The sequence below is a fragment of the Ambystoma mexicanum genome, assembly GCF_040938575.1.
Source record: "Ambystoma mexicanum isolate Mex_15411 chromosome 12 unlocalized genomic scaffold, UKY_AmexF1_1 Mex_chr12_unloc.1, whole genome shotgun sequence".
NCBI lineage: Eukaryota > Metazoa > Chordata > Amphibia > Caudata > Ambystomatidae > Ambystoma > Ambystoma mexicanum.
Genome location: NW_027182322.1, coordinates 16,875 through 26,396, shown reverse-complemented (window position 1 = coordinate 26,396; position 9,522 = coordinate 16,875). Strand labels below are relative to the sequence as shown.

The window sequence follows — 9,522 nt, the reverse complement described above, 5'->3', positions numbered from 1 at the left end:
TCCTTCCCTTCTCGGCTGCATACATGGATGCACGTTCACGCCTCTTCCTTCTCTAGGCTTCATACGGGGATCATATCTCCTCCCTGTCTCACCCTCAGGAAGGGATGCATGACCCTGACTCCTCCCTTTCTCGCCTGCATACATGGATGCACGTTCACGCCTCCTCCTTCTCTCGGCTTCATACGAGGATCATATCTCCTCCCTGTCTCACCCTCACCTCCAACATGTGTAACTTCTTCTTCTCTTTGACCTCTGGGGCATGGGTGGCTACTGCACAGCTCTAGATGTCGCCCACCTGCAAGGTGCTATGGGAAGCACTTTTCCACATTGGACGTGCTATATTAACCCCCTCTCCCCAAATACAATAAAAATAAAGAAATATATGTGCTTCCATAATGTCTACCTTCTAATGTTTCATATGTGTAAGCACATTGTCCTCCTCCTGACCACATTCTAATACTATGTGCAAATTGTTCCTTCCATAAACTGTCACTTCCTTGGCCCTTTATTTATAATGACTGTTATACTCTCTCTCTTTCCGCCACAGTATAAAAAAGCCTAGCACACCTCATGATTGGACTAAGAAATTCCTGTCATTTAGTTGCAAATGATTTTCCCATTATCCCCAAAAACTCCTCACTGTGTCTAAGAACGCTTTTTTTTCACAGGACAATACATATCAGATTGACTTGAAAGGTCCTTTCACGCGACTACAGAACGCCTCTCATTCCACTCAAAGATACTCCAGTGCCTACAATAGCCTAGGACTAGACTATGAGTCCCAATGTAGAAAGACCACAAGTCCACAGATATGCCTGTTTATTTAAACATCTGTATTATCATCAGCGTGTGACTGTAAAGGCGGGACCTCGCGCTCTCTGTAACGCGCTCCATTGGCAACATCAGTTAAATGTCGTTGGTTCAATCCCTCGCGGATGTTGTTTTTATTCCCATTTGTAACTGGGAAATACTGTCGCTGCAATACATATGTCTTAATCAAGCTAGTGGTTATTGACGTAAATGGCAGTGTTATAATGTTTCATGTACTGCAAATGTCACCACATAATGCGCTCTTAATTAGATTTGGTTGAAATACATTACAGTCACCCGATGAAAAAGTGTGCAAAGAGCATTAAAGAAACAAAAGGTACAGTACCAGGATATATCGAATTGTTTCAGTCCTCCACAGAGATTGCCAATGTATTAATGGAAATTCTAAAATATCTGCCCAACTGCCGTGACATTGCCTCACCGCAATGCCGTGACTCGGATTCGAACCGAGGTTGCTGCGGCCACAACGCAGAGTACTAACCACTATACGATCACGGCGAGCTACTTGGGCTGCTAGAGCGCCTTGTTCCACCTCTATCATAAGCTGTACTCCATCCGTGATGTCATGACTCATGTTTGAATTACAGGTTGGTTGTGTTGTCATCCATGCGAATAAGTGGACACCTGATCCCTAGTCACTTATTTAAGATCTCAATAATCAAGTCAGAATCCCAATGAAAGTCATCAAAGTGGAGCCAATTAGAAATAATATAGTTACACAAACCTGGCAATGGTGCGGCAGCCAGGGCCGATAATGGCCCGCCAGCCTGAGAGCAGGAAAGTGTGAGAGCAGTGATGGTCTTGTGAGAGTTTACAGCTGTTATTGACCCTGTCCCCTTCCATTGCAGAGTTTTATCCCTATAAGAACCGCAGGGGCTCCCTCCTGGGTGCTAATAGTTAATTTTTTTTCACAGGAAAAGTGCTCTGCACCAATTGCACGTGCCAAATCTCCCAAAGGCCACCACCATAAAAACAGAAAAGGGAAAACGTCCCTTTGCCACGGCTGTAGGCAGGTGATGGAGATGACGAGGCCAGGAGGAGAGGGGGTAAATGGGGTTGCATGGGACCTACGAAGAGGGGTGGCGGGCTGGCATTGGGAGGGTGGTGGCGGAAAAAATATTGAGGCTGGGATAGAGAGGCGCTGGAGTTCCAGAAAGAACACAGGCAGTGATCACAGTTTCCAGCTGGCGTTCGCAGCCTTATGTTTATGTTTATTGATTTATACCGCGCACAAGGTACCCTAAGGCTTATAGGCGCCGACAAAACAACAAAGTGGCATAATGAGTATAACAAGAACAAACAACATTAAGCTCCGAAAACATGTACTGACAAGGGGGCCACTAGGCCATTCCCATGGAAGAAGGAAAACAACATCGTAAAGAAAAGAGGATAGGTTAATTTAACACTATTCGCACTTTTGTGAAGGCGGACATGTCCTGTACATTGGTGAGACTGTTTATAAAAGAGGGCAAACTACTAGGCCCACAACCAATAATGATACAGTCAGTGTTATCTGTCTTGCACCAGTTGCTGATCTGTAGTCTCCGAAGAACTTTGAGGTCCTGCGCCCTTATACAATTGGGTCCCACTTTATTACTAAGCCGTGCTAAAACTTTATTTTTTAGTGACTCCCTGGATTCCACTTGCTTCGGCTTGTCCACATTGATCAGAACGATGTTTCTTGGGTCCAATGCGAAACTCCTCATGTTGGAATCCGCAATTTCGGGCATGGTGGATTTTCTCTGGCGAATGTCCTTAAATGGAAGGGGAGCCATGAGTCGCCTGGGCTTCAGAAGAGGTGGTATACTCTCTTGTGATACTGTAGTCATTTGACAAGGAATGAACAGAGTTGTCTTGGATTTCCCAGATGTCCCTCTGTGAGTGAGCTCAATCGGCTCTGTTTGAGAGTCTGTATGACCTCTGTTCTCAAGAATGGACGTTTGAGAGGCCTTTTCCTCTCTAGTAAACTTCACCTGAGAGGACTTCTGTAGAGATGACGATAAGGGCACAGACATATTTGACGAAACAGTGTCTACCCAGGAATAAAATTCCCCAAAGTTCGAACAGATTGCTAGATCCCGTAACATGTTATCCTTAAAGCATAGCCAATTGGCTATGGCTTTGGGCTCAACCAACTCCTTCACAGCTCTGGCTGCTGCTAACTCAGCCGGCTGATCTCGAGGAAAATGATGTCCTAAGGGGCCCGAGCTTTCTGGTGTAGCTCCACTATCTTTGAACAACTCCCCCTTAACCCCCAGATGTGCATTGTAAGGTGAATAGACCATTGGCCGAGGTTGTATGGAGGAGCCCGTAGGGGAGCAGGTGAAGCTATCGGTGCTCCTGGGAACCTCATTGCTATGTAGTATATTAGTGAGCAGAAGATGTTCTTGCTGCAATTTCAGTCTCCTCGCGGCACTTAAGGCTAAAACCTCTGAAAATCTATTCTCCCTCCTTTGGGGAGCCTGATGTATTACCTGTATGGGAGCAGCCATATTGCTCGAGGCCGCGCACTGTCTGCAATCAGTCCCTTGTGATATTACCAGCTCCGGTATTTACAGAGGTGGTTGTGCCGGGGCCGGTAATACCGGCAACGGTGTTACTGCCAACTCGTAATTGACCAGAACGCTAAAAAGTCCTGTTCACCAGAATCACTGGCACTTTTACCACATACCAGCAAACTCGTAATGAGTCCCAATGTTTCCTAAGGGCTCCATATAAAGATTAAAAAGAGATGGAGATAAAATCGCCCTGCGGTACTCCAAACGGTGCAATGTTGGGAGATCACTGTTCTTGTCTATTCGCTTTACGAGACTAACACTGACTGGTCTGTGAACCAGCCACTCAAATCTCCATTGCACCCTCTCAGTGAAACCAGGCAAGCATGTCTCTCTCACAAAAGCTGTCCCCAGGGATTCCCATCTCCACCTGGTCTTGCTCACAGTTCTCATCCGACGACATGTCTCTCGTCCACTCACTTTAGGAGACAGACACTGATTGATGTGTCACCCACCTCCCTGAATATCAGCTGCACCCTCCTAGCAAAATCAGGCAAGTGTATCTCTCCCACAAGCTGCCCTCAGGGTTTACCAGCACTCCCTCCCAGGTGTGCCTTGTGCATGTGCCTTGTCAAAGAAAGGATGATCTTTAAAACCCTTGTCCTTACACACAAGTGTCTTCACGGCCAGGCAGCTCCCCCTAACTGGTCCAAAGGATCTCCAAACCCCCTGCCTCCAGACCTTCCAGAACTCCCTACTCAAACGTGATTACTGTTCCCAGGACACGCAAAGCCCGCGCCGGCGGCGCCAGTTTCCCAACTCTGTCAGCCACCCACTGGAACGCCCTCCTATTAGGACAATTGACTCCCATGCGGCCTTCCGCAAGGCCATCAAAACTAGTCTCTTTCTATGAACTAGCCTAGCCTTAAATACCCCTGCTGTACCTGTTACCTAACAACTTGTTGTTCCCCCTTCTCTGTATTCTGCAACCACATGCCATGCAATGTAGCATGGTCTAAGTCTGTGTGTAACCTTGTACCATGCATTGTACCTTCCTCTAAGTTTATCTACTTGGACGGGTTCACAGTGAACCCTTAATCAAGCCAACTAGAGCACTGTTATAGCACCTCGATGCCTGCGGGCTGTAGTGTGCTCTACAAATACAAATGAATAAATACATTTCAGCCATCACAAGAAGACTGTGAGAAGGACCAAACAGACTTTTACAATAAAATTCAAAAAGCTTGCTAAGTCATAAAATCCTGTAAGTTGGACGTCCAACCACACCTTCTCCTGGATAACTTAGAGCATACCCCCCACGAGAGGAGTACATTCAAGTTCTCCCAATCTCTCTAGAGGACATGAACTCTATACTTTCTACCATTAGATGCACAGCCTGCTCCGAAAACATACTACCCCCCCCCCTAGCTTATACTGGACAATGCCAGGACTTTTGCCCCCTATCTTCGTAGAATGGTGAATGCTTTGTTTAGAGACAACAAAGTCCCTACCACAATTAAAACAGTTACTGGTACACTCCTAGTCCAAAAACCTGGATTAGACCTACACGTCCCTTCCAATCTCCGTCCAATAACTAACTGTAACTTTCTCCTAAAAATCTTGGACAAAGTCGCTACCACCCAACTCCAAAATTATGTCGACAGGAACAGCCTCCTACACACAGACACCCAACAATTGGGCTTTAGAGGAGCACATAGTACAGCGACGGCCCTGCTGGACCTTCAGACTAAAATGCTTAATATATTAGACGAGGGAAAAACAGGGATGCTGATATTATTAGACCTCTCAGCAGCATTTGATTTGCTCGACCATCAAAAACTCCACAAGGCTTTAGACAAATCAGGTAATCGTTCTCGAGGAGCCATAGACTGGGTAACATCCTTCCTCAAAGAGCAGAGCTCCAAGATCCACTGTGGTGACCACTTCTCCATACCCGACCTATAAATCATGGAGTACCCCAGGGGGCCATCCTATTGCCCCTTTTGTTCCATCTCTATCTGCAGCGTCTATGTACCCTATTAACCAACCTAGGGGTCTTCTTTACACATTTCGCCGATGTTACACAACTTGTCATCAAAATATCTAGCTGTCATACCACTGACAATAATAAGCTTGCATGCAATTACAGCACCATCGAAGCCTGGATGTTGACAAATTGGCTTTGCCTCAACGGAAGCAAAACTGAGCTCATGATCTTTGGATCACACCAGGCAAGCGCTAAACTAGACACAGAATACACCACCTTTAAGATCAAAGACACAAATGTAAGGGTCTCTGATAAGGTCAAGACACTAGGTGTCCACCTGCAAGCATCCTTGGAAGCGGAAGCCCACGTAACATACCTGAAAAACAGTTGCTGATACCACCAAAAACTGCTCAGCCGCATCAGGCCATTAGTGAGTAAACAAAACAGCACCATTATCGCCAGAGCCACCATCTCATCTAGACTGGACTACGGGAATGCACTACTTAAGGGGGGGGCCAATAAAAAATGCATCAAACAATGTCAGGTCCTACAGAACAATGCAGTAAGGACAATTACCAAGAAAAAAAGGAGGAACATATTACAGAAGACAGAAAGGCCCTTCATTGGTTAGCCCTGGAAGACCGGATCACTTTTAAAGCAATGACCATTGTCCATCACTGTATATATGGATCCGCACCCGTATACCTAAAAAAACAAATAACCACATACGAACCTTGCCACACCTTAAGATCCAAGGCGCAAGGGTTTGTGAAAGTAAGTCACTCCGAAAAAGATAATGGACTTGGACGAGCCTTCCCTACCAAAGCGGCAACTAAGTGGAACGAGCTCCCAAACAGCCTAAGGCTAGGATCTAATTACCTATCCTTTAGGAAAAAACTGAAGACACTGTTGTTCAAATAAAGGACCTGCATAAATACTAATGTACATGTAATGTAATCTACTCAGAACCAGTAATCTTACTCTACTGTCCGGTTACTTTTCTGTTGTACTTGTCTTCATGTAATGCGCCCTGATGCCTGCGAGCTTCGGCGCTATAGAAATAAATAAATAAATAAGTGCCCAATAGTTTGTGTAACCAATGGCAAGTCTTGTATTTAGTGACGTTCATAGTGACCTGTTTGAAGGGTGGGCTTAGTAGTCCCACCCGATGTTGAAGAGCCTATCACTTTCTTCGACTAGTATGGAACGTATGCCTAGATGTTCCCTCTAAGCCTATCACATTTGCCACTAGGTCTTTGTAGTTTGCCACGTAGGATGACGTTAGCAATACGTTGGTTAACGTCAGCAATGATGGGTTTTAGAATGTTTTTTATGAATTTCGTTGAGATCATGCTGTGAGACGTCCGTTGATGTCCGTTGTACTCCCTGCTTTAGATTATTGACATTAAAACAACTTCCTGAGTTGTTTTGATTATTGATGTTTGAGTATCTTCTGCATCCCCATTCATCTCAAAGTATTGCTACCTCGTCTTAAAGGGCTGTGTGGGCTGTCCCGGTTCAATAGTGTGTTTGATTTTTAGATGTCTACATAATCTTGCTCCTACTTATCTTGTGGAAAAGGTGACTTGGTATCAACCTAAATGACCACTGCATTCGGCAGATCAGCTGCTATTAGTAATTCCTCCCTCTCTCTGTATCTCCAGAGGAGACCGACGTTTTGCAGTCTATGGACCCAGGCTATGGAAAACCTTGCCTTGGGAACTTAGAAACATGACAGAGCTAATACAGTTCGGAAAATCACTAAAGGCATTCTTATTCAAATAAATGATAGAATCAGATCTTTTGGTAGGAGCTCTCTAAGATTTTGTGTTGGAATATGGAGTGGAATATGGAACCTGGAAACATCTGCTCCCAGATGCAGTTGTCCCTGCTCGGTGTGCCACGTTGCAAGTACTTCAAATCAAATCAAATCATGTTGATGTCTCCTCACCGTTTCGACCTCATAGAGGGAGGACTGGTCATGGCTCCTCCCTTTTTCATCCGCATTCCGGGATGCATGGTCATGGCTCATTCCTTTATCCCCTCATACAGCGAGGCATGTTGATGTCTCCTCCCGTCTCGCCTTCATAAAGGGTTGCATGTTTATATCTTCTCCTTGCCTCGCCAGGGATGCATGTTCATATCTGCTCCCTGTCTCTCCTCCATAAAGATATGCATGTTTATATCTCCTCCCTGTGTGGTCTTCATGAAGACATGCATCTTCATGATAAGTCTTTGTCTAGCCCTCATTCAGGCATGCATGTTAATGTCTCCTCCTTCTCACGTCCTAATTCAGGGATGCAATGTAATGTCTCCTTCCTGTCACACTCTCATACAGGGATGCAATGTGTATGTCTCCTCCCTGTATTGTTGTCATACAGGCATGCATATTCCTGATGACTCCTTGTTTAGCCCTCATTCAGGCATTCATGTTCATGCGTCCTCCACGTTATGTCCTTATAAAGGGATGCATGTTCATGATGACTCCTTATCACTCCCTCAAAAAGGGATGCATGTTAATGTCTCCTCCTTGTCACACCTGCGTACAGAGATGCATGTTCATGCCACCTCGTTCTCTTGCTTTCATAAAGGGATTTTATCTCCTCCCTGTCTCACCCTCAGGAAGGGATGCATGACCAATGCTCCTTCCCTTCTCGCCTGCATACATGGATGCACGTTCACGCCTCCTCCTTCTCTCAGCTTCATACGTGGATCATATCTCCTCCCTGTCTCACCCTCATGCAGGGATGCATGACCAATGCTCCCTCCCTTCTCGCCTGCATACATGGATGCACGTTCACGCCTCCTCGTTCTCTCGGCTTCATACGGGGATCATATCTCCTCCCTGTCTCACCCTCATGCAGGGATGCATGACCAATGCTCCTTCCCTTCTCGGCTGCATACATGGATGCACGTTCACGCCTCTTCCTTCTCTAGGCTTCATACGGGGATCATATCTCCTCCCTGTCTCACCCTCAGGAAGGGATGCATGACCCTGACTCCTCCCTTTCTCGCCTGCATACATGGATGCACGTTCACGCCTCCTCCTTCTCTCGGCTTCATACGAGGATCATATCTCCTCCCTGTCTCACCCTCACCTCCAACATGTGTAACTTCTTCTTCTCTTTGACCTCTGGGGCATGGGTGGCTACTGCACAGCTCTAGATGTCGCCCACCTGCAAGGTGCTATGGGAAGCACTTTTCCACATTGGACGTGCTATATTAACCCCCTCTCCCCAAATACAATAAAAATAAAGAAATATATGTGCTTCCATAATGTCTACCTTCTAATGTTTCATATGTGTAAGCACATTGTCCTCCTCCTGACCACATTCTAATACTATGTGCAAATTGTTCCTTCCATAAACTGTCACTTCCTTGGCCCTTTATTTATAATGACTGTTATACTCTCTCTCTTTCCGCCACAGTATAAAAAAGCCTAGCACACCTCATGATTGGACTAAGAAATTCCTGTCATTTAGTTGCAAATGATTTTCCCATTATCCCCAAAAACTCCTCACTGTGTCTAAGAACGCTTTTTTTCACAGGACAATACATATCAGATTGACTTGAAAGGTCCTTTCACGCGACTACAGAACGCCTCTCATTCCACTCAAAGATACTCCAGTGCCTACAATAGCCTAGGACTAGACTATGAGTCCCAATGTAGAAAGACCACAAGTCCACAGATATGCCTGTTTATTTAAACATCTGTATTATCATCAGCGTGTGACTGTAAAGGCGGGACCTCGCGCTCTCTGTAACGCGCTCCATTGGCAACATCAGTTAAATGTCGTTGGTTCAATCCCTCGCGGATGTTGTTTTTATTCCCATTTGTAACTGGGAAATACTGTCGCTGCAATACATATGTCTTAATCAAGCTAGTGGTTATTGACGTAAATGGCAGTGTTATAATGTTTCATGTACTGCAAATGTCACCACATAATGCGCTCTTAATTAGATTTGGTTGAAATACATTACAGTCACCCGATGAAAAAGTGTGCAAAGAGCATTAAAGAAACAAAAGGTACAGTACCAGGATATATCGAATTGTTTCAGTCCTCCACAGAGATTGCCAATGTATTAATGGAAATTCTAAAATATCTGCCCAACTGCCGTGACATTGCCTCACCGCAATGCCGTGACTCGGATTCGAACCGAGGTTGCTGCGGCCACAACGCAGAGTACTAACCACTATACGATCACGGC

General features: G+C 45.5%; 2 non-coding genes across 2 annotated transcripts; both read right to left on the bottom strand.

The window, feature by feature from the left end:
- Nucleotides 1–1,257: 1,257 nt before the first annotated feature.
- TRNAH-GUG (transfer RNA histidin (anticodon GUG)) lies at nt 1,258–1,329 on the bottom strand. Its single transcript has one exon. It is a non-coding gene; the product is annotated as a tRNA-His (tRNA).
- Nucleotides 1,330–9,450: 8,121 nt separating this feature from the next.
- TRNAH-GUG (transfer RNA histidin (anticodon GUG)) lies at nt 9,451–9,522 on the bottom strand. Its single transcript has one exon. It is a non-coding gene; the product is annotated as a tRNA-His (tRNA).